Source organism: Stegostoma tigrinum, chromosome 6, assembly GCF_030684315.1.
Source record: "Stegostoma tigrinum isolate sSteTig4 chromosome 6, sSteTig4.hap1, whole genome shotgun sequence".
NCBI classification, from domain to species: domain Eukaryota; kingdom Metazoa; phylum Chordata; class Chondrichthyes; order Orectolobiformes; family Stegostomatidae; genus Stegostoma; species Stegostoma tigrinum.
Genome location: NC_081359.1, coordinates 90,478,146 through 90,501,998, shown reverse-complemented (window position 1 = coordinate 90,501,998; position 23,853 = coordinate 90,478,146). Strand labels below are relative to the sequence as shown.

General features: G+C 52.6%; 1 protein-coding gene across 1 annotated transcript in view; it reads left to right on the top strand.

The window, feature by feature from the left end:
- Nucleotides 1-23,853, top strand: part of LOC125453700 (P2Y purinoceptor 2-like) — a 166,251-nt gene that overhangs the window by 15,787 nt on the left and 126,611 nt on the right. The window contains exon 3 of the mRNA XM_048533592.2: nt 5,142-5,215. The gene's annotated coding sequence lies outside the window, so the exon portion shown is untranslated. The remainder of the gene's footprint in view (nt 1-5,141; nt 5,216-23,853) is intronic.

Below are 23,853 nucleotides of genomic sequence, written 5' to 3'. Positions count from 1 at the left end.
TGGCAGAGCAGACTTGGGCCAAATGACCTAATTTCTGTTCTTATGTCTTGTGGTCTTATCAAATTTGTTGTTGCAAAGATTTCATGTCATGAAACAATTACCATAAATTAAATAAAGCAACAACCGACAATTAAGTCTACAATTACTTTCTTGAAATTATTCTGTAATTTTTTGAACCAAACCCAAAAGTATTTAAGCAAATAGCTTCAGAGATAGTAAGATCTGCAGATGCTGGAGAATCCGAGATAACAAGGTTTAGAGCTAGATGAACACAGCAGGCCAAGCAGCATCAGAGGAGCGGGAAGGCTGATGTTTCGGGCCTAGACCCTTCTTGAGAAATGGGGGAGGGGAAGGGGTTTCTGAAATAAATAGGGAAAGAAGGGGAGGCGGATAGAAGAGAAGATAGGTGGAGAGGAGACAGACAGATCAAAGAGGTGGAGATAGAGCCAGTAAAGGTGACCGTAGGTAGGGAGTTAGGGAGGAGATAGGACAGTCCAGGGAGACGGACAAGTCAGGGGGGTGGGATGAGATTAGTAAGTAGGAAATGGGGGTGCAGCTTGAGGTGGGAGGAAGGACAGGTTAGGGAGGCAGGGACAAGCTGGGCTGTTTTAGGATGCAGTAGTGGGAGGGGAGATTTTGAAGCTTGTGAAGTCCACATTGATACCATAGGCCTGCAGGGTTCCCAAGCGGAATATAAGTTGCTGTTCCTGCAACCTTTGGGTAGCATTATCGTGGGACTGCAGGAGGCCCAGGACGGACATGTCATCTGAGGAGTGGGAGGGGGAGTTGAAATGGTTTGAGACTGGGAGGTGCGGTTGTTTAGCGCAAACCAAGCGTAGGTATTCTGCAAAGCGGTCCCCAAACCTCCGCTTGGTTTCCCCAACGTAGAGGAGGCCACAACGGGAACAGCGGATGCAGTATACCACATTGGCAGATGTGCAAGTGAACATCTGCTTGATGTGGAAAGTCTTCTTGGGGCCTGGGATGGGGTTGAGGATGTAGATGTAGGGGCAGGTGTAGCACTTCCTGCGGTTGCAGGGAAAAGTGCCGGGTGGGATGGGGCTGGAGGGGAGTGTGGAGCAGACAAGGGAGTCACGGAGAGAGTGGTCCCTCCAGAAAGTAGATAAGGGTGGTGAGGGAAAAATATCTTTGGTGGTGGGATCGGATAGCAGATGGCAGAAGTGTAGGAGGATGACGCGTTGCATCTGGAGTTTGGTGGGGTGGTATGTGAGGATGAGGGGCATTCTGTTTTGGACGTTATTGCGGGGATGGCGTGTGAGCAATGAGTTGCGGGAAATGCAGGAGACGTGGGTGTTCTCGACCACGGGGTTTTCGGGGAGGGGGAGGTGGTGGGTTGGGGAGGTATGTTGCGGTCCTTGAAAAACAAGGACACGGAGATGTACGGGAGTGGAATGCGTTATCCTGGGAGCAGCTGCAGCGGTGGTGAAGGAATTGGGAATAGGGGATGGAATTTTTGCAGGATGCAGGGTGGGAAGAGGTGTATTCTAAATAGCTGTGGGAGTTGGTGGGCTTGAAATGGATATTGTTTCTTGGTGGTTGCCAGAGATGGAGACAGAGGGGTCCAGGAAGTAGAGAAAGGTATCACAGATGATCCAGGTGAACTTAATGTTGGGGTGGAAGCTGTTGGTGAAGTGGCTGAACTGTTCGAGCTCCTCGTGGGAGCATGAGGTGGCGCCGATACAGTCATCAATGTAATGGAAGAAGAGGTGGGGTTTAGGGCCAGTGTAGGTGCGGAAAAGGGATTTTTCCACGTAACCTACAAAGGGGCAGGCATAGCTTGGGCCCATGCAGGTACCCATGGCCACTCCCTTTGTCTGTAGGAAGTGGGAGGAATTGAAAGAGATGTTGTTGAGGGTGAGGACAGGTTCTGCTAAGCAGATGAGGGTATCAGTGGAGGGGGACTGGTCGGGCCAGCAGGATAGGAAGAAGCGGAGGGCCTTTAGTCCATCTGCATGGGGAATGCAGGGGTACAGGGACAGGACGTTCATGGTAAAGATGAGGTGTTGGGGACTGGGGAATCAGAAGTTCTGGAGGAGATGGAGGGCATGGGTGGTGTCACGAATGTAGGTGGGGTGGTCCTGAACCAAGGGGGAGAAAATGGTGTCGAGATCGTTGGAGATAGGTTTGGTAGGGCAGGAGCAGGTGAAGGCAATGGGTTGACCAAGGCAGTCAGGTTTGTGGATTTTGGGAAGGAGATAAAAGCGGGCTGTGCAGGGTTGGGGAATGATGAGATTAGAGGCTGTGGGTGGGAGGCCCCTGAGGTGATGAGGTTGTAAATGGATCGGGAGATGATGGTTTGGTGGTCGGGGGTGGGGTCATGATCAATGAGGTGGTGTTGGAGAGTTGGCGCCTGGCCTCGGCGATGTAGAGGTCAGTGCGCCATACTATAACTGTGCCTCCCTTGTCCACAGGTTTTATGGTAAATTTGGGATTGGAGCAGAGGGCTGCACGTTCTGCGGGGGAGAGGTTGGAGTGGGTGAGAGGGGTGGAGAGGTTGAGGCGATTGATGTCTCGACGGCAGTTGGAGGTGAAGAGGTTGAGGGAGGGTAGGAGGCCTTGGGGTGGTGTCCAGGAAGAGGGGGCGTGTTGGAGGTGGGAGAAGGGGTCACTAGAGGGAGGGTTAGACTCACGGTTAAAGAAGTAAGTGTGGAGGCGGAGGCGGCAGAAAAACTGCTTAATGTCCAAACGTGACCGGTATTCGTTGAAATGTGTGTGGAGGGGGCCAAAGGTGAGCCCTTTACTGAGGATTGACTGTTTGTCTTCAGTAAGGGGGAGTCTTGGGGGGATAGTGAAGACTCGGTGGGGCTGGGTGCTGCACTCTCCTCTGGAGCTGCTGGCTGTGGAGGTGATGGGCAGAGCAATGTCGGCCTTGGTGGTGGGCTGTGTGGCACCGGTGGTGGGCTGTGTGGCACCAGTGGTGGCCAGAGTTGCGTCGGCATCAGCAGTGGGCAGAGGGGCATCAGTGGCGGTAGCAGCGGTAACGGAAGGTGTGCCCTCAGTATCAGTGGTGTTGGCCTCGGAAACGTCCTCACCCGCACCCTCTCTTTCAATTCCTCCCACTTCCTACAGACAAAGGGGGTGGTCATGGGCACCCGCATGGCCCCAAGCTATGCCTGTCTTTTTGTAGGCTCAGTGGAACAACCACTCTTCCGTACCTACAATTTGCCATAAACCCCACTTTTTCCTCTGATGACTGTATCGGCGCTGCTTCGTGCTCCCATGAGGTGCTTGAACAGTTCATTCACTTCATCAACACCTTCCACTCCAACCTTAAGTTCACCTGGACCATCTGTGATACCTCTCTCCTTTCTGGACCTCTCTGTCTTCATCTCTGGCAACCACCTAGAAACAGATATCCATTTCAAGCCCACCAACTTCCGCAGCTACCTACAATACGCCTCCTCCCACCCAGCCTCCTGCAAAAATGCCATCCCCCATTTCCCATTCCTTCGCCTCTGCCGCATCTGCTCCCAGGATGAGGCATTCCACTCCCGTACATCTCACATCATTGTCCTCGTTTTTCAAGGACTGTAATTTCCCCCGCTTAGTAGTCGAGAATGCCCTCGACCGTGTCGCCCGCATTTCCCGCAACTCATAGATCACACCCCCTCCCCCCAATAACAACCAAAACAGAATCCCCCTCATCCTCATGTACCACCCCACCAACCTCCAGATCCAACGCATCATCCTCCAACATGCCCACTATCTGCAACCTGACCCCACCACGAAAGTCATTTTTCCCTCACCACCCTTAACTGCTTTCCGGAGGGACCACTCTCTCCGTGACTCCCTTGTCCGCACCACACTCCCCTCCAGCCTCACCCCACCCGGCACTTTTTCCTGCAACTGCAGGAAGTACTACACCTGCCCCTACACTTCCCCCTCCCCCACCCCTATCCCAGACCCCAAGAAGATTTTCCACATCAAGCAGATGTTCACCTGCACATCTGCCAATGCAGTACACTGCATCCGCTGTTCCTGTTGTGGCCTCCTCTACATCAGCGAAACCAAGCGGAGGTTTGGGGACTTTTTCGCAGAACACCTGCACTCGGTTCGCACTGAACTACTGCATCTCCCAGTCTCGAACCATTTCAACTCCCCTTCCCTGTCCTCAGATGACATGTCCATCCTGGGCCTCGTGCGGTTCACAACAATGCTACCTGAAGGTTGCAGGAACAGCAACTCATATTCCGCTTGGGAACCCTGCAGGCCTATGGTATCAATGTGGACTTCATAAGCTTCAAAATCTCCCCTCCACCTATTGCCTCCCAAAACCATCCTAGCTCGTCCCTGCCTCTCTAACCTGTCCTTCCTCCCACCTATCCCCTCCACCCACCTCAAGCCCCACCCCCATCTCCTACCTACTAACCTCATCCCAGCCCCTTGACCTGTCCGCCCTTCCTGGACTGACCTATCTCCTCCCTACCTCCCCACCTACAATCACCTTTACTGGCTCCATCCCCACCTCTTTGACCTGTCTGTCTCATCTCCACTTAGCTTCTCCTCTATCCATCTTCTATCCGCCTCCCCCTCTCTCCCTATTTATTTCAGAAACCCTTCCCCTCCCCAATTTCTCAAGAAGGGCCTCGGCCCAAAACGTCAGCCTTCCTGCTCCTCTGCTGCTTGGGAGGGCTGCTGTGTTCATCAGGCTCTACACCTTCTTATCTAAGCGAATAGTTTCCACTTTTCACATGATTTCTTGTTTTAACTTTATTTATTTTATTTTGTGTTCAAGATGTCTCATGTACAGTGTGATGTAGAATTCATATGAAAATTATCTGCAAATAAATCCAGTTACTGCAATGGGGCTTTGCCTAACAAATTGCCCTGCGTAATATTTTGCTATAAATTGATAGACATGCAAACAGTTCGAAACTTGGCCATATATCAAGAACACATAACTTGTATATTTATCTCGATGGAGGAGTATAAGTAGCATTGATTCAGTTGCTATTTTGTGTCATGCAGCAGAGAGATCTGTTAAATTATACCACATACATTATAATTTTCAATAATAATTATGACTTTGTCATAATATTAATTTCCAACACTGGCATTATAATCCTGAGACAGTGCTGAACCTGCAAACAGGGGGATAATAATTATTTTCCATTTCTCAGCATATTTTCTCTCTTTCTGAGGATGCTGGAGCCTGGATGTTTGCATCATATTGCTGAATTTGGCAACGGCTCAGGTCAGTAATGTCAAAAACTGTGGAACCTTTGCTGTGAGGCAGTTTTCCAACATCATTCCTGGTGGACTACAAAAACCCCAACCCACTTTTAGGTGGGAATTCCATCTATTTCAAGATGAATCTTACTGGCATCAGAGTAAAACTGGCTGCCAAGAGTGGTAGACCGTGATCCAAATGCCGAAGACAGCTTAAAGAAATAAGTTTATTTAGTTCCTGTCGCTAAAACACTTGTTATTTGTTCTGTTTGTGAGTTCTCCTTTGCCTCTCTTTTATTAGATTGGCCTCAAGGATGTTTTTTTGGAGATTCTCCCCTTTGCTCCTTAGAAATGGAGAACCAATGCATTGAATTGGGATACTGATTCGAATAGAGTGTGAAAGCAGGAGAGATCCCAGCACAGGTGAAATATGAATTGCTGACGCACTCTCAACTGAATGAGACCACTCTCTCCGTGACTCCCTTGTTCGCTCCACACTGCCCTCCAACCCCACCACACCCGGCACCTTCCCCTGCAACCGCAGGAAATGCTACACCTGTCCCCACACCTCCTCCCTCACCCCCATCCCAGGCCCCAAGATGACATTCCACATTAAGCAGAGGTTCACCTGCACATCTGCCAATGTGGTATACTGCATCCACTGTACCCGGTGCGGCTTCCTCTACATTGGGGAAACCAAGCGGAGGCTTGGGGACCGCTTTGCAGAACACCTCCGCTCAGTTCGCAACAAACAACTGCACCTCCCAGTCGCAAACCATTTCCACTCCCCCTCCCATTCTCTAGATGACATGTCCATCATGGGCCTCCTGCACTGCCACAATGATGCCACCCGAAGGTTGCAGGAACAGCAACTCATATTCCGCCTGGGAACCCTGCAGCCATACGGTATCAATGTGGGCTTCACCAGTTTCAAAATCTCCCCTTCCCCAACTGCATCCCTAAACCAGCCCAGTTCGTCCCCTCCCCCCACTGCACCACACAACCAGCCCAGCTCTTCCCCCCCACCCACTGCATCCCAAAACCAGTCCAACCAGTCTCTGCCTCCCTAACCGGTTCGTCCTCTCACCCATCCCTTCCTCCCACCCCAAGCCGCACCCCCAGCTACCTACTAACCTCATCCCACCTCCTTGACCTGTCCGTCTTCCCTGGACTGACCTATCCCCTCCCTACCTCCCCACCTATACTCTCTCCACCTATCTTCTTTACACTCCTTCTTCGGTCTGCCTCCCCCTCTCTCCCTATTTATTCCAGTTCCCTCTCCCCATCCCCCTCTCTGATGAAGGGTCTAGGCCCGAAACGTCAGCTTTTGTGCTCCTGAGATGCTGCTTGGCCTGCTGTGTTCATCCAGCCTCACATTTTATTATCTTTGAATAAGAGAGTTCTCTATTTTAGTGCCAAAACTTAAGTATCTAATCTAATATGGCACTTTAATACCATACCTTGTCAAGTCTTCTAAGAATATTATGTGCTTGAATAAGATCATCTTTCATTCTTCTCACCTTCAATGAGTACAGGCCCAACTTACTCAATCTCGCCTCAGAAGAAAGTCTAAGTGACCATTTTCTCAACTGTCTGCAATCTTGGTATATCTTTCTTTAGATAAAGGGAACAAAATTGTATACTATATTCTTGGTGTGGTCTAACTAGCGTCTTATATTAAGACGTTAAATGTCTTCAAGGCAGAGATTGATAAATTCTTGATCTTGCAAGGAATTAATGGCTGAGGAGAGAGTGCAGGGAAGTGGAGTTGAAATGCCCATCAGCCATGATTAAATGGTGGAATGACCTTGATGAGCCGAATGGCCTTACTTCCACTCCTATGTTTATGGTCTTATATAGTTTTATTTCAATACTCCAGTGCCTTTGAAATAAATGCCAACATAGCATTTGCTTTCCCTATAACCTGCTGAATTTGTATGGTAGCTTTTTGTAATTTATGCACCGCTATCTCAAAGCTGTAACTTTTTCTTAAGTCTTAAACCTTTCTCCAATACAGTACTATTCAGCTATTCAGTACTCTTCCTGCCAAAGTGCACAACCTCGAGTTTTTTCACATTATGTTCAATCTGCCAAGTGTTTTACTACTCATTTAATCTCCCTGTATCTTGCTGTAGACTCTTTGTGTCATCCTCACTAAATTACATTCCACCTGTTTTAGTGTCAGCTGCAAACTTGGCAATAGTACATCATTTCCATTATCTAAGTCATTAACATATATTGTAAATAATTATTGCCACAGCATTCATCCTACGAGTTACAGCTTACCGTTCTGAAAATATCCTCCTTAGCAGACATCTCTGTCTTTTATTAGTGAGCTAATCCACTATTATACCACTTACAACAGCATGGGCTTGTATCAAGTAGCCTAACATGTATTATCCTCATTACAAGAATGGCTTCATTGATTATCAACGTTGACAGAGGACTAGCACCTGCAGAAGCTTTGCTTTTCAAAAGAAGTTATCACGGTATTGTACCACATATTGCAAGCAAACTACTGCCTACTTCATTGTAAACAAGAAAGACCATAAGATTCCAGTCCGCAGAAACACTCCAGGGTTTTCCTTAAGGTCGTCTGTAAAATAGGTATGAATGGATGTGTTGTTCGCTAAGCCAAGCAATGTCATTAACTTCCTCAAATACAATGGACACTACTGTAACAGCACTGCCATTTTGCCAAGTGATATAGTTCCTCAACTTGCAAGAAATAATTGATAAACTGTCACAATAGTGATTGAATATGGGCAGTCAATTTTCAACTTCCACAATGTTATTTGTAATATCTGAGACATCCAAGCACTAAAATGTTATTTAAAAAAGAAGACACTGACTTAACTTGACCACAGTAATTACCTGACCAAGTTCAGCCAAGCTTATGAGACCAATGTAAGACAAATAGAGAGAGTTAGATTTTACAACGGCCACATTGGTGTTAGTTCTTTAAGAATTTGAGGTGTCTTCTATATCCACATCTCTGACTCATACAAAACGGTAGTTAACACTACTTCCCTGTAGACTATGAGCTTGGTCCAGAGTTTAACGTCTTTGTCATCCAAAACTCCTCTTCAGGTGGCAAAAGGCTGCGCTGATGCGTATTTAGAGTAGGCTCCAAATGTAAGAAAAATGGGGGATAGTGTTGCATAGCAGAAGAAGGCCAGTAAAAGGATTGATGGCTTCGCTAAGGCCCATTCTTTCAAATAATTCCATTAATGCATGAATGATGGTTTGGACCATGGCCTCAGAGTGACTAAGCCTCTTGCCAGTGTTATTTGCACACTGCAACTCAATGATGGAGATGGGTGTGGTCTTAGCTTTGGACAAGAGGCAAATTGCAGGTTGAACAGTTTCCTTGTCCTCCTATAGAGAAGCTACATTTCACCAGGAAGTTTCATGGATTTGTGTGGAGAGTTGCAGTGTGGAAGATGGAGCAGAGTGCAGTGATGTAATCTTGCTTGACCCCAGTTTGCACATGTACTGGATCTGGTGGTGAGGACATTTTGAGCTCATTAAAAGTCAGAAAAGAAGTGTAATGTTCTGACAACCTCTTGTGGTACACGGGCTGTTATTTGCTTGTATCTAATATCCTCAATGGCTCTGTAACTGAGCTGTAGCCATTTTCTCACAGACAGAATGTGGTCTGTGGCTTCAAATGTACCCAAATTGGCAGATCACACCCTACTACAATGAGCTCTATTGATAAAGTAAACAAACAAAAATATATTTAGTTACCACTTCCTTATAGCTATTGCTGGTATTTAATGCCTACAATGTAAGCTAGAAGTCACATATATATATAACACCTTTCACAAAATCAAGACATCACAAAGCATTTAATAAACTAACATACTGTTTCCAAGAACAGTGAGCTTTCAATTAGAGACATTTCTCTCAACTAGAGCATTTACTCCAATAGTCTGACTCCAGCAATAATGATCTCATCAGGTGGGCTGAAGTCCACACAGATTGCGCCCTCATGAAAAAAAATCTGGCTTATGTATCTTGGAGTGTTCCTTCCATTTTACCAATGAAGGTGATTATGCAGTCAACCATTTACTACTGGGTCACCAGATTTTGGAATCACCCTTAGAATGTTCATTTTATGAAATTAAAATTATCCTAAATTGGAACAGGAGTAAATAATTTCACCCCTTGATTCTGTTCTCCCATTTAATCAGATCATGGCTGATCTCTGACCTAACTCTCTGCTCCTTAATACCTACAGTTAACAAAAAAATGATCAATCTCAGCTGGGTAACTTGTGAGCACCCAACTGATTACTTGTATTGAATTCAGAGGAAAGACATACTTTTCCAACCCATTCCAGTGATTGGCTAGCATGCTCTGCTAATGTTTTGACTCAGAAGTAGCCACCAACCATCTATCATCAGGATGGGATCGCTTGTGAGGATTGAGCTTGGTAAGTGGTTATTATGTAAGACACAAGTTCTAACGAGTTTTGAGAAGATTTGTAGCTCAGGTTGAGGCTCTGGATGTGAGTTTGCTCGCTGAGCTGGAAGGTTAGTTTTCAGATGCTGCGTCACTTTATTTGAAAAAAATATACTTTATTCATAAGATGTACAAAAAATAAAACATATTTATACACCTACCCAGTCATGCAAGCTGCTCCAGGTTACCCAGGGGGTACATACACCAACTAAAGGTAAAAAAACAAACAAAGAAGAAAAAAAACAAAGCAAAGAAAATACCCCGGCAGTCGTCACCCTGCACAGTCCCAATTGGCCCCCTGACCAGTTGGGGAAGGTGCCAGCTGGGCCCAGTTACCAGATAGGGCCCTTTTTTCTATTCTGGACAAGGGGTTTCATACCATGGTCTTTCCCCACTGCGCCTTGGCGGCGGCTGCCCCAAGCTTTAGTGCGTCCCTCAGCACTTAGTCCTGGACCTTGGAGTGCGCCAGTCTGCAACATTCGGTCAGGGTCAGTTCTTTCAGCTGGCAGACCAGCAAGTTGCGGGCAGACCAAAGAGCGTCTTTCACCGCATTGATGGTCCCCAGGCGCAGTTGATGTTGGTCTCAGTGTGCGTCCCAGGAAACAGCCCGTAGAGCACAGAGTCCCGCATCACGGAGCTGCTCGGGACGAACCTCGACAAATACCACTGCATCCCCCTCCAGACCTCCTGCGCATAGGCACACTCCAGAAGGAGGTGATCAACAGTGTCATCCCCCCCGCAGCCACCTCGAGGGCAGCATGCAGTGGCGCAGAGATTCCGGGCATGCATAAAGGATCTCATTGGCAGAGCCCCTCTCACCGCCAGCCAAGCAATGTCCTTGTGCTTGTTTGAAAGTTCTGGCGATGAGGCATTCTGCCAAACGACTTTGGCAGTCTGCGTGGGGAACCACATGACGGGATCCACCCTCTCCTTTTCCCGAAGGGTCCCGAGGATACTACGTGCTGACCACTGCCTGACGGCCTTGTGGTCAAAGGTGTTTCCCTTCAAAAATTTCTCCACGAAGGACAGTGGTACGGGACTGTCCAACTACTCGGAGCATTCCGCGGCAACGAGACCAGGCCCATCCTTCACAACACCGGGGACAGGTAGAACCTCAGTAAGTAGTGACACTTGGTGTTTGCGTACTGAGGATCTACGCACAGCTTGATGCAGCCGCACACAAAGGTAGCTGTCAGGGTGAGGGTAGCGTTCGGTACATCCTTTCCCTCATTTTCCAGGTCTTTGTACATGGTCTCCCTGCGGACCCGGTCGATCCTCGACCCCCAAATGAAGTGGAAGATGGCCCGGATGACTGCAGCGGCGCAGGTCCAGGTAATAGGCCAGGCCTGCGCCACATACAACAGTACCGAAAGCCCCTCGCACCTGACAACCAGGTTCTTACCCGCGATGGAGAGGGACCGGCACGTCCACCTGCCCAGCTTCTGCTTCAGTTTGGTGATACGCCTATACGATAGTCTTAGTGCACGCCCCAGCTCCACCGAACCAAACACCCAGCACCTTCAAGTAGTCTGTTCTGACGGTGAAGCGGATGAAGGAGCGGTTGTCCCAGTTCCCGAAGAACATGGCCTCGCTCTTACCCCATTGACTTTGGCACCCGAGGCCAGTTCAAACTGGCCGCAGATGTCCAACAGCCTACTCACCGACCGACGATCGGTACAGAAGACGGCGACGTCGTCCATGTACAGGGAGGTCTTGACCTGAAGGCCTCCGCTGCCTGGGATAGTCACGCCCTTCAGACTCACGTCCTTCCCGATGGATGCAGCGAAGGGCTCCACACAGCACACGAACAAGGCAGGAGAGAGTGGGCAGCCCTGCCTGACTCCAGATCTGACGGGAAAACTGTCCGATTCCCACCCGTTGATCGACACTGTGCTAACAATGTTGGTGTAGAGCAGCCGGATCCAATTGTGGATGCCCTCCCTGAACCCCAATTTGGAGAGGACGTCGCTCATGTAAGCATGAGAGACCTGTCGAAGGCCATCTCCTGGTCCATGCTGACAAGGCAGGTGTCCACCCGCCTGTCCTGCACGTAGGCGATCGTATCCCTGATGAGCGTGAGGCTCTCAGCGATCTTCCTGCCTGGCACAGCACAGGTTTGGTCAGGGTGAATCACGGACTCCAGGACAGACCTGACCCGGTTGGCTATGACCTTGGCCTGGATTTTGTAGTCCACGTTCAATAGTGAAATTGGTCGCCAATTCTTAACTTCTTCCCTCTCCCCCTTCCTCTTGTAAATGAGGGTGATGATGCCCTTCCTCATGGACTTGCACATTTCCCCTACCCGAACTGAGCATTTATTGGCGTAATTCAAATATGGCTGCTGTTAGATTACAACTGTGACAAAGCATAAATGACCATTTAGAGAGATAAGCGATGGAAAGTCATAGAACATTACAGCACAGTACAGGCCCTTCGGCCCTCGATCTTGTGTTGACCTGTCATACCGATCTCAAGCCCATTTAACCTGCACTATTCCATGTACGTCCATGTGCTTATCCAATGACGACTTAAATGTACCTAAAGTTGGCGAATCTACTACCATTGCAGGCAAGCGTTCCATTTCCTCACTACTCTGAGTAAAGAAACTACTTCTGAGATCTGTCATATATCTTTCACCGCTCAATTTAAAGCTATGCCCCCTCATGCTCGCCGTCACCATCCTAGGAAAAAGACTCTCCCTACCCACCCTATCTAACCTTCTGATTATTTTATATGTTTCAATTAAGTCACCTCTCAACCTTCTTCTCTCTAATGAAAACAGCCTCAAGTCCCTCAGCCTTTCCTCATAAGACCTTCCCTCCATACCAGGCAACATCCCAGTAAATCTCCTCTGCACCCTTTCCAAAGCTTCCACATCCTTCTTATAATGCGGTGACCAGAGCTGTACACAATACTCCAAGTGCGGCCGCACCAGAGTTTTGTACAGCTTCACCATAACCTCTTGGTTCCGAAGAACCCTCTATTAATAAAAGCTAAAACACTGTATGCCTTCTTAACAGCCCTGTTAACCTGGGTGGCAACTTTCAAGGATCTGTGTACATGGACACCGAGATCTCTCTGCTCATCTACACTACTAAGAATCTTACCATTAGCCCTGTACTTTGCCTTCTGGTTACTCCTACCAAAGTGCATCACCTCACACTTGTCTGCATTAAACTCCATTTGCCACCTCTCAGCCCAGCTCTGCAGCTTATCTATGTCTCTCTGCAACCTACAGCATCCTCCGTCACTATCCACAACTCCACCGACCTTAGTGTCGTCTGCAAATTTACTAACCCATCCTTCTACGCCCTCATCCAGGTCATTTATAAAAATGACAAACAGCAGTGGACCCAACACCGACCCTTGCGGTACACCACTAGTAACTGGTCTCCAGGATGAACATTTCCCATCAACTACCACCCTCTGTCTTCTTTCAGCAAGCCAATTTCCGATCCAAACTGCTATATTTCCCACAATTCCATTCCTCCGCATTTTGTACAATAGCCTATTGTGGGGAACCTTATCGAACGCCTTGCTGAAATCCATATACACCACATCAACTGGTTTACTCTCACCTACCTGTTGACGACAGTCAAGGGGAAAAACCAACATTTGCACTGCATGAGAAGAGTGCTGATTGGTTGGCATTTGGTCTTTGGTAGAGGCAGTACCATTTGAGAAGGCACACATTTATACAGGTGATTGAAAAAGAAAATAGCAAGCAAAGTGAGTGGTGGCCTCTGGAAAGTAAAAATGGGAAGATAATAAAAACTTGCCAGGAAATGGTCAATGAAATTAACAAATAATTTTGCTTTGTTTTCAATATATTAATATTCTATAAATAGCTATGAAGAGGTATTAGGGAGGGAGGAACTTATTGAAATTACACTCACAGAGAGAAGTACTGATAATAAAACAGGTTGAACTGTGAACTGACAAGGTCGTGGGTCATGGTGAACTTCATCCTAGCATCATAAAAAGATTGCTGATGAGGTTGTAGATATAGATGTGAGTTTGCTCGCTGAGCTGGAAGGTTCGTTTTCAGACATTTCGTCACTTTTTTTTTCTTTTTTTTATTTGAAAAAATATACTTTATTCATAGAATGTACAAAAAATAAAACATTTATACACCTACCCGGTCATGCAAGCCACTCTGGGTTACCCGGAGGTACGTACACCAACTAAAGGAAAAAAAACAAAACAGAGAAAAAAAAACAAAGCAAAGAAACCGCCCCGGCAGTTGTCATCCCGCACAGTCCCAGTTGGCCCCCTGACCAGTTGGGGAAGGCGCCAGCTGGGCCCAGATACCAGACAGGATTCTTTTCCCTTTTCTGGACGAGGGGGCTCATACGGTGGTCTTTCCCCACCGCGCCTTGGCGGCGGCTGCCCCAAGCTTTAGCGGGTCCCTCAGCACGTAGCCCTGGACCTTGGAGTGCGCCAGTCTGCAACACTTGGTCGGGGTCAGTTCTTTCAGCTGGCAGACCAGCAAGTTGCGGGCAGACCAAAGAGCGTCTTTCACCGCATTGATGGTCCTCCAGGCGCAGTTGATGTTGGTCTCGGTGTGCGTCCCCGGAAACAGCCCGTAGAGCACGGAGTCCCGCGTCACGGAGCTGCTCGGGACGAACCTCGACAAATACCACTGCATCCCCCTCCAGACCTCCTGCGCATAGGCACACTCCAGAAGGAGGTGATCGACAGTCTCGTCTCTGCCGCAGCCACCTCGAGGGCAGCGTGCGGTGGTGCAGAGATTCCGGGCATGCATAAAGGATCTCACTGGCAGAGCCCCTGTCACCGCCAGCCAAGCAATGTTCTTGTGCTTGTTTGAAAGTTCTGGCGATGAGGCATTCTGCCAAACGACTTTGGCAGTCTGCGTGGGGAACCACACGACGGGATCCACCCTCTCCTTTTCCCGAAGGGTCCTGAGGATACTACGTGCTGACCACTGCCTGACGGCCTTGTGGTCAAAGGTGTTTCCTTTCAAAAATTTCTCCACGAAGGACAGGTGGTACGGAACGGTCCAACTACTCGGAGCGTTCCGCGGCAACGAGGCCAGGCCCATCCTTCGCAGCACTGGGGACAGGTAGAACCTCAGTAAGTAGTGACACTTGGTGTTTGCGTACTGAGGATCTACGCACAGCTTGAGGCAGCCACACACAAAGGTAGCCGTCAGGGCGAGGGTGGCGTTCGGTACACCCTTTCCCCCATTTCCCAGGTCTTTGTACATGGTGTCTCTGCGGACCCGGTCCATCCTCGACCCCCAAATGAAGTGGAAGATGGCCCGGGTGACCGCAGCGGCGCAGGTCCAGGGAATAGGCCAGGCCTGCGCCACATACAACAGTACCGAAAGCCCCTCGCACCTGACAACCAGGTTCTGACCCGCGATGGAGAGGGACCGGAGCGTCCACCTGCCCAGCTTCTGCTTAAATTTGGCGATACGCTCCTCCCAAGTCTTAGTGCATGCCCCAGCTCCACCAAACCAAACACCGAGCACCTTCAGGTAGTCTGTCCTGACGGTGAAGGGGATGAAGGAGCGGTCGTCCCAGTTCCCGAAGAACATGACCTCGCTCTTACCCCTATTGACTTTGGCACCCGAGGCCAGTTCAAACTGGCCGCAGATGTCCAACAGCCTACTCACCGACCGACGATCGGTACAGAAGACGGCGACATCATCCATGTACAGGGAGGTCTTGACCTGAAGGCCTCCGCTGCTGGGATAGCCACGCCCTTCAGGCTCACTTCCTTCCTGATGGAGGCGGTGAAGGGCTCCACACAGCACACGAACAAGGCAGGAGAGAGTGGGCAGCCCTGCCTGACTCCAGATCTAACAGGAAAACTGTCTGATTCCCACCCGTTGATCGAGACTGCGCTAACGATGTTGGTGTAGAGCAGCCGGATCCAATTGCGGATGCCCTCCCCGAACCCCAATTTGGAGAGGACGTCGCTCATGTAAGCATGAGCGACCCTGTCGAAGGCCTTCTCCTGGTCCAGGCTGACGAGGCAGGTGTCCACCCGCCTGGCCTGTACGTAGGCGATCGTATCCCTGATGAGCGCGAGGCTATCAGCGATCTTCCTGCCCGGCACAGCACAGGTTTGGTCAGGGTGAATCACGGACTCCAGGACAGACCTGACCCGGCTGGCAATGACCTTGGCCAGGATTTTGTAGTCCACGTTCAAAAGTGAAATGGGACGCCAATTCTTAATTTCTTCCCTCTCCCCCTTCCTCTTGTAAATGAGGGTGATGATGCCCTTCCTCATGGACTTGCACATTTCCCCTGCCCGAAGCGCACTATCGTACACCTCCAGCAGGTCCTGGCCGACCAGGCCCCACAGAGCAGAATACAGCTCGACCGGTAAGCCGTCGCTTCCGGGAGTCCTATTCCTCTGCAAGGACTTGAGGGCTCTGGCCAGCTCGTCCAGGGATATCGGCCAGTCCAGCCACTCCCTCGTGCCGTCGTCTAAGACCTCAGTGATAATCGACAGGAACGACTCGGAGGCCGTGCTGTCCGTGGGCTTCGTGTCGTACAGTCCGGCATAGAAGGATCTGCTGATCCTCAAAACGTCGGGCCGTGACGACGTCACCGAGCCGTCGTCCTCCTTCAGCCGGCTAAGCACAGAGCTCTCTTTGTGCACCTTCTGAAAGAAGAAACGCGAGCACGTCTCGTCCTGCTCCACGGAGCGGACCCTGGACCGGAAGATTATCCTGGAGGCCTCCGCAGCGAAGAGTGAGGCTTGCTGGCCCCTCACCTCGTGGAGGTCCTCCGTGACATCGACCCCCATCAAGTGCAGAAGGAGCAGGTTCTGCACCCTTTTCTGGAGTCGCGACAGCTTTCCCCGCCTCTCCCTTGCCTTCTGAACACCCTTGAGGACAAAGAACCTCTTGATGTTCTCCTTTACCGTCTCCCACCAGTCGCCTGGAGACTCAAAGAGGGGTTTCACGGTTCTCCAACCGGCGTACTCCCTCTTAAGCTCCTCGACGTTCTCTGGGGTCAACAGAGTCGTGTTGAGCTTCCACGTCCCCTTGCCGGCCGGCTGGTCGTCCTGTAAGTGACAGTCAGCCAGCAGGAGGCAGTGGTCAGAGAAGAACACCGGCTCGACACCGGTGGACCTGACCGAGAACGTCCGTGACACAAACAGGAAGTTTATCCTTGAGCGGATAGACCCGTCTGGCCGCGACCAGGTGTACCTCTGCTGCGCTCCGTCTGCAGGGGTGCTGAAGACGTCGAGCAGCTTGGCGTCCTTCACCGTGCCCATCAGGAATCTGGACGTGACGTCCAGTTGAATCCCCCCACCCGCTGTCCCCACGCCGGATCCCCCATCTGCTTCGATGATGCAGTTGAAGTCTCCGCCTAGGATGACCGGCCTGGACGTAGCCAGCAGGGGTGGAAGCCGCTGCAGGACGGCCAACCGCTCACTCCGTACCACTGGGGCGTACACGTTGATCAGCCTCAGGGGAGCATTCCTGTAGGTGATGTCAGCCACTAGGAGGCGCCCCCCCACCACCTCCTGAACTTGAGAGATGGTGAAGTTGTGCCCCCGCAGCAGAATAGCCAGGCCCGAGGAGCGACAGTCGTTACCCCCCGACCAGATCGAAGGCCCACAGGTCCAGGCGCCGGACCATTTCCCGTACCTGCCGAGGTGCGGTATCCCGCACTCCTGCAGAAACAGGAGGTCCGACTTGATGGTGGTCAGGTAGGCCAACGTGGACACACATCTCGCGGTTGACTTGACGCTGCGCACATTAATGCTCGCAATTCGTACCCCCATTGTGGGCAGTGACCGCAGTACCCTCCCCAAGTCCAAGGTCCAGCCCCTCCATCTGTCCCTTCATGCCCATTGTCCGGGCTAACTGCTGGACGCTCTCTGGGCTCAGGAAACCGTCTGTCCTGCCTTCCGGGTGGCATCCCCCCGTCAGGGGTGCGGAGGCAGGAGGGTCCGGCTCCGGGTCAGGCTGGGGACGTGCTGTTTCCTCCTTCCCGCCTGGAAGTTCCGGGGGGCCCTCCAGTGCTCCAGCGGCACTTGACTGGGTGTCGGAGTGAGCCTCAGGACGCCTCCCATCACCTGGAAGCGGGGTGCTGCTTTCCTTCCCCCTTGAGACCTTTAACTTCTGCTTCGGGTGGGCACTTTCCGAATCCTCCTCGTGAGAGGAGCTCTTATAGCCCCCCTGTAGCTGCCTCTTCCCGCCTGATTGTTGCGGTTCCTGGGCCCGTCGACGCACCTTCCTCCTCACTTTCCGGACTGTTGTCCACTCCCCTGGGTCGCCTGTCGCCGCCTCCATTGGCTCCGGGTTGTCGGGGGGGATCGGAGCCTGCAGGGGTGCTTTGCTGGCCTCGGGCCCATCCTGCAGGGCTGGACCCTCCTGCACGGCCTGGCCCTCCTGCACATTAGTGGGGTCCTTGCTGGGCCCTGGTGCCTTCCTCTACTCCGGGGGGGCTGGACCCGCATTTCCCCTGCCGGCGACCTGGGCGTAGGTGGTACCCCGCCGCGGGCATGCCCTATAGAAGTGGCCCGCTTCCCCGCAAAGGTTGCAGCTTCTCTCTCGTGGGCAATCCCTTGCAAGGTGTCCCTCCTCCCTGCAGATGGTGGCTTTGCAATCGGCCGCCATGTGACCTGACCTACCACAGGCATGGCAGACTTTAGGTTGCCCTGCATAGGTCAGGTAGCCCCTGCTCCCGCCGATCGCGAAGCTGGACGGTGGGTGTGCGACATTCCCGTCTGCGCCCATCCTCAGCGTCACCTTGACCTGCCTCTTACTCGTCCAGATGCCAAAGGGGTCCACGATGTCAGTTAGGTCCCCTTCCACCTTCACATACCTTCCGAGGAAGGTCAGGACATCAACTGCTGGCACATGCGGGTTGTACATATGTAAATCCCATACGGCTCCTCTGTGCTGGCGTCACAAACAGTGGGACAGCGGTCAATACAGAGAGGGGGCCCTCACCTCCTTTCTCCTTGAAAACCTCCAGGAAGCGCTCGCAAAGCTTGGCACTCCGGAAGGTCACATCGTAAAAACCTCCTCCGGGGAAATCCTGCAGGCAGTAAATGTCCGCAGCAGCAAACCCACAACAGTCCAACAGGACCCTCTTCACGAAGAAGGTGCGGTCCACAGGTGCACCTTCATCCACCTTCTTTACAGAAACACGGATGGTGTTCCGGACCCCCTGACCTGGGGCACGAGCACTTGCCGCAGCCATCGTTGCAGGTTGGCTGCTCCCCTGAACCAGCGTTAGGCCGAAGCCAGCATTAAGATCCACTGGTCGCAAGGGTGCACAGCCAACCCGACGTCCTCCTTTCACCTCCAAGACAGCACTCTCGTCCTCTCGGTCCACAAGAGAGTGGGTCTTTATTGTGTTCGAGATGTAAGCTGGTTCACTGAGCTGTAAGGTTTGTTCCCATATGTTTTGTCACCTTTTATTTTTTTATTTGAAAAAATATACTTTATTCATAGAATGTACAAAAAATAAAACATTTATACACCTACCCGGTCATGCAAGCCACTCCGGGTTACCCGGAGGTACGTACACCAACTAAAGGGAAAAAAAAACAAGAGAAAAAAGAAACAAAGCAAAGAAACCGCCCCGGCAGTCGTCACCCCGCACAGTCCCAGTTGGCCCCCTGCCCAGTTGGGGAAGGCGCCAGCTGGGCCCAGTTACCAGAAAGGATTCTTTTCCCTTTTCTGGACGAGGGGGCTCATACGGTGGTCTTTCCCCACCGCGCCTTGGCGGCGGCTGCCCCAAGCTTTAGCGGGTCCCTCAGCACGTAGCCCTGGACCTTGGAGTGCGCCAGTCTGCAACACTCGGTCGGGGTCAGTTCTTTCAGCTGGCAGACCAGCAAGTTGCGGGCAGACCAAAGAGCGTCTTTCACCGCATTGATGGTCCTCCAGGCGCAGTTGATGTTGGTCTCGGTGTGCGACCCCGGAAACAGCCCGTAGAGCACGGAGTCCCGCGTCACGGAGCTGCTCGGGACGAACCTCGACAAATACCACTGCATCCCCCTCCAGACCTCCTGCGCATAGGCACACTCCAGTAGGAGGTGATCGACAGTCTCGTCCCCCCAGCAGCCACCTCGAGGGCAGCGTGCGGTGGTGCAGAGATTCCGGGCATGCATAAAGGACCTCACTGGCAGAGCCCCTCTCACCGCCAGCCAAGCAATGTCCTTGTGCTTGTTTGAAAGTTCTGGCGATGAGGCATTCTGCCAAACGACTTTGGCAGTCTGCATGGGGAACCACACGACGGGATCCACCCTCTCCTTTTCCCGAAGGGTCCTGAGGATACTACGTGCTGACCACTGCCTGACGGCCTTGTGGTCAAAGGTGTTTCCTTTCAAAAATTTCTCCACGAAGGACAGGTGGTACGGAACGGTCCAACTACTCGGAGCGTTCCGCGGCAACGAGGCCAGGCCCATCCTTCGCAACACCGGGGACAGGTAGAACCTCAGTAAGTAGTGACACTTGGTGTTTGCGTACTGAGGATCTACGCACAGCTTGATGCAGCCACACACAAAGGTAGCCGTCAGGGCGAGGGTGGCGTTCGGTACGCCCTTTCCCCCATTTCCCAGGTCTTTGTACATGGTATCTCTGCGGACCCGGTCCATCCTCGACCCCCAAATGAAGTGGAAGATGGCCCGGGTGACCACAGCGGCGCAGGTCCAGGTAATAGGCCAGGCCTGCGCCACATACAACAGTACCGAAAGCCCCTCGCACCTGACAACCAGGTTCTTACCCGCAATGGAGAGGGACCGGAGCGTCCACCTGCCCAGCTTCTGCTTAAATTTGGAGATACGCTCCTCCCAAGTCTTAGTGCATGCCCCAGCTCCACCAAACCAAACACCCAGCACCTTCAGGTAGTCTGTCCTGACGGTGAAGGGGATGAAGGAGCGGTCGTCCCAGTTCCCGAAGAACATGACCTCGCTCTTACCCCTATTGACTTTGGCACCCGAGGCCAGTTCAAACTGGCCGCAGATGTCCAACAGCCTACTCACCGACCGACGATCGGTACAGAAGACGGCGACATCATCCATGTACAGGGAGGTCTTGACCTGAAGGCCTCCGCTGCCTGGGATAGTCACGCCCCTCAGGCTCACGTCCTTCCTGATGGAGGCGGCGAAGGGCTCCACACAGCACACGAACAAGGCAGGAGAGAGCGGGCAGCCCTACCTGACTCCAGATCTAACAGGAAAACTGTCTGATTCCCACCCGTTGATCGAGACTGCGCTAACGATGTTGGCGTAGAGCAGCCGGATCCAATTGCGGATGCCCTCCCCGAACCCCAATTTGGAGAGGACGTCCCTCATGTAAGCATGAGACACCCTGTCGAAGGCCTTCTCCTGGTCCAGGCTGACGAGCCAGGTGTCCACCCGCCTGTCCTGTACGTAGGCGATCGTATCCCTGATGAGCGCGAGGCTCTCAGCGATCTTCCTGCCCGGCACAGCACAGGTTTGGTCAGCGTGAATCACCGACTCCAGGACAGACCTGACCCGGTTGGCAATGACCTTGGCCAGGATTTTGTAGTCCTCGTTCAAAAGTGAAATGGGACGCCAATTCTTAATTTCTTCCCTCTCCCCCTTCCTCTTGTAAATGAGGGTGATGATGCCCTTCCTCATGGACTTGCACATTTCCCCTGCCCGAAGCGCACTATCGTACACCTCCAGCAGGTCCTGGCCGACCAGGCCCCACAGAGCAGAATACAGCTCGACCGGTAAGCCATCACTTCCGGGAGTCCTATTCCTCTGCAAGGACTTGAGGGCTCTGGCCAGCTCGTCCAGGGATATCGGCCGGTCCAGCCACTCCCTCGTGCCGTCGTCTAAGACTTCCGTGATAGACGACAGGAATGACTCTGAGGCCGTGCTGTCCGTGGGCTTCGTGTCGTACAGTCCGGCATAGAAGGATCTGCTGATCCTCAAAACGTCGGGCCGAGACGACGTCACCGAGCCGTCGTCCTCCTTCAGCTGGCTAAGCACAGAGCTCTCTTTGTGCACCTTCTGAAAGAAGAAACGTGAGCACGTCTCGTCCTGCTCCACGGAGCGGACCCTGGACCGGAAGATTATCCTGGAGGCCTCCGCGGCGAAGAGCGAGGCTTGCTGGCCCCTCACCTCGCGGAGGTCCTCCGTGACATCGACCCCCATCAACTGCAGAAGGAGCAGGTTCTGCACCCTTTTCTGGAGTCGCGACAGCTTTCCCCGCCTCTCTCTTGCCTTCTGAACACCCTTGAGGACAAAGAACCTCTTGATGTTCTCCTTCACCGTCTCCCACCAGTCGCCTGGAGACTCAAAGAGGGGTTTCACGGTTCTCCAACCGGTGTACTCCCTCTTAAGCTCCTCGACGTTCTCTGGGGTCAACAGAGTCGTGTTGAGCTTCCACGTCCCCTTGCCGGCCGGCTGGTCGTCCTGTAAGTGACAGTCGGCCAACAGGAGGCAGTGGTCAGAGAAGAACACCGGCTCGACACCAGTGGATCTGACCGAGAACGTCCGTGACACAAACAGGAAGTCTATCCTTGAGCGGATAGACCCGTCTGGCCGCGACCAGGTGTACCTCTGCTGCGCTCCGTCTGCAGGGGTGCTGAAGACGTCGAGCAGCTTGGCGTCCTTCACCGTGCCCATCAGGAATCTGGACGTGACGTCCAGTTGAATCCCCCCACCCGCTGTCCCCACGCCGGATCTTCCATCTGCATCAATGATGCAGTTGAAGTCTCCGCCTAGGATGACCGGCCTGGACGTAGCCAGCAGGGGTGGAAGCCGCTGCAGGACGTCCAACCGCTCACTCTGTACCGCTGGGGCGTACACGTTGATCAGCCTCAGGGGAGCGTTCCTGTAGGTGATGTCAGCCACTAGGAGGCGCCCCCCCACCACCTCCTGAACTTGAGAGATGGTGAAGCTGTGCCCCCGCATCAGAATAGCCAGGCCCGAGGAGCGACAGTCGTTACCCCCCGACCAGATCGAAGACCCACAGGTCCAGGCGCCGGACCATTTCCCGTACCTGCCGAGGTGCGGTATCCCGCACTCCTGCAGAAACAGGAGGTCCGCCTTGATGGTGGTCAGGTAGGCCAACGTGGACACACATCTCGCGGTTGACTTGATGCTGCGCACATTAATGCTCGCAACTCGTACCCCCATTGTGGGCAGTGACCGCAGTACCCTCCCCAAGTCCAAGGTCCAGCCCCTCCATCTGTCCCTTCATGCCCATTGCCCGGGCTAACTGCTGGACGCTCTCTGGGCTCAGCAAACCGTCTGTGCTGCCTTCCGGGTGGCATCCCCCCGCCAGGGGTGCGGAGGCAGGAGGGTCCGGCTCCGGATCAGGCTGGGGACGTGCTGTTTCCTCCTTCCCGCCTGGAAGTTCCGGGGGGCCCTCCAGCGCTCCAGCGGCACTTGACTGGGTGTCGGAGTGAGCCTCAGGACGCCTCCCGTCACCTGGAAGCGGGGTGCTGCTTTCCTTCCCCCTCGAGACCTTTAACTTCTGCTTCGGCTGGGCCCTCTCCGAATCCTCCTCGTCAGAGGAGCTCTTATAGCCCCCCTGTAGCTGCCTCTTCCCTCCTGATTGTTGCGGTTCCTGGGCCCGTCGACGCACCTTCCTCCTCGCTTTCCGGACTGTAGTCCCCTCCCCTGGGTTGCCTGCCGCCGCCTCCATTGGCTCCGGGTTGTCGGGGGGGATCGGAGCCTGCAGGGGTGCTTTGCTGGCCTCGGGCTCATCCTGCAGGGCTGGGCCCTCCTGCACGGCCTGGCCCTCCTGCACATTAGTGGGGTCCTTGCTGGGCCCTGGTGCCTTCCTCTCCTCCGGGGGGGCTGGCCCCGCATTTCCCCTGCCGGCGACCTGGGCGTAGGTGGTACCCTGTCGCGGGCATGCCCTATAGAAGTGGCCCGCTTCCCCGCAAAGGTTGCAGCTTCTCTCTCGTGGGCAATCCTTTGCAAGGTGTCCCTCCTCCCTGCAGTTCCTGCAGATGGTGACTTTGCAGTCGGCCGCCATGTGACCTGACCTAGCACAGGCATGGCAGACTTTAGGTTGCCCTGCATAGGTCAGGTAGCCCCTGCTCCCGCCGATCGCGAAGCTGGACGGTGGGTGTGCGACATTCCCGTCTGCGCCCATCCTCAGCGTCACCTTGACCTGCCTCTTACTCGTCCAGATGCCAAAGGGGTCCACGATGTCAGTTAGGTCCCCTTCCACCTTCACATACCTTCCGAGGAAGGTCAGGACATCAACTGCTG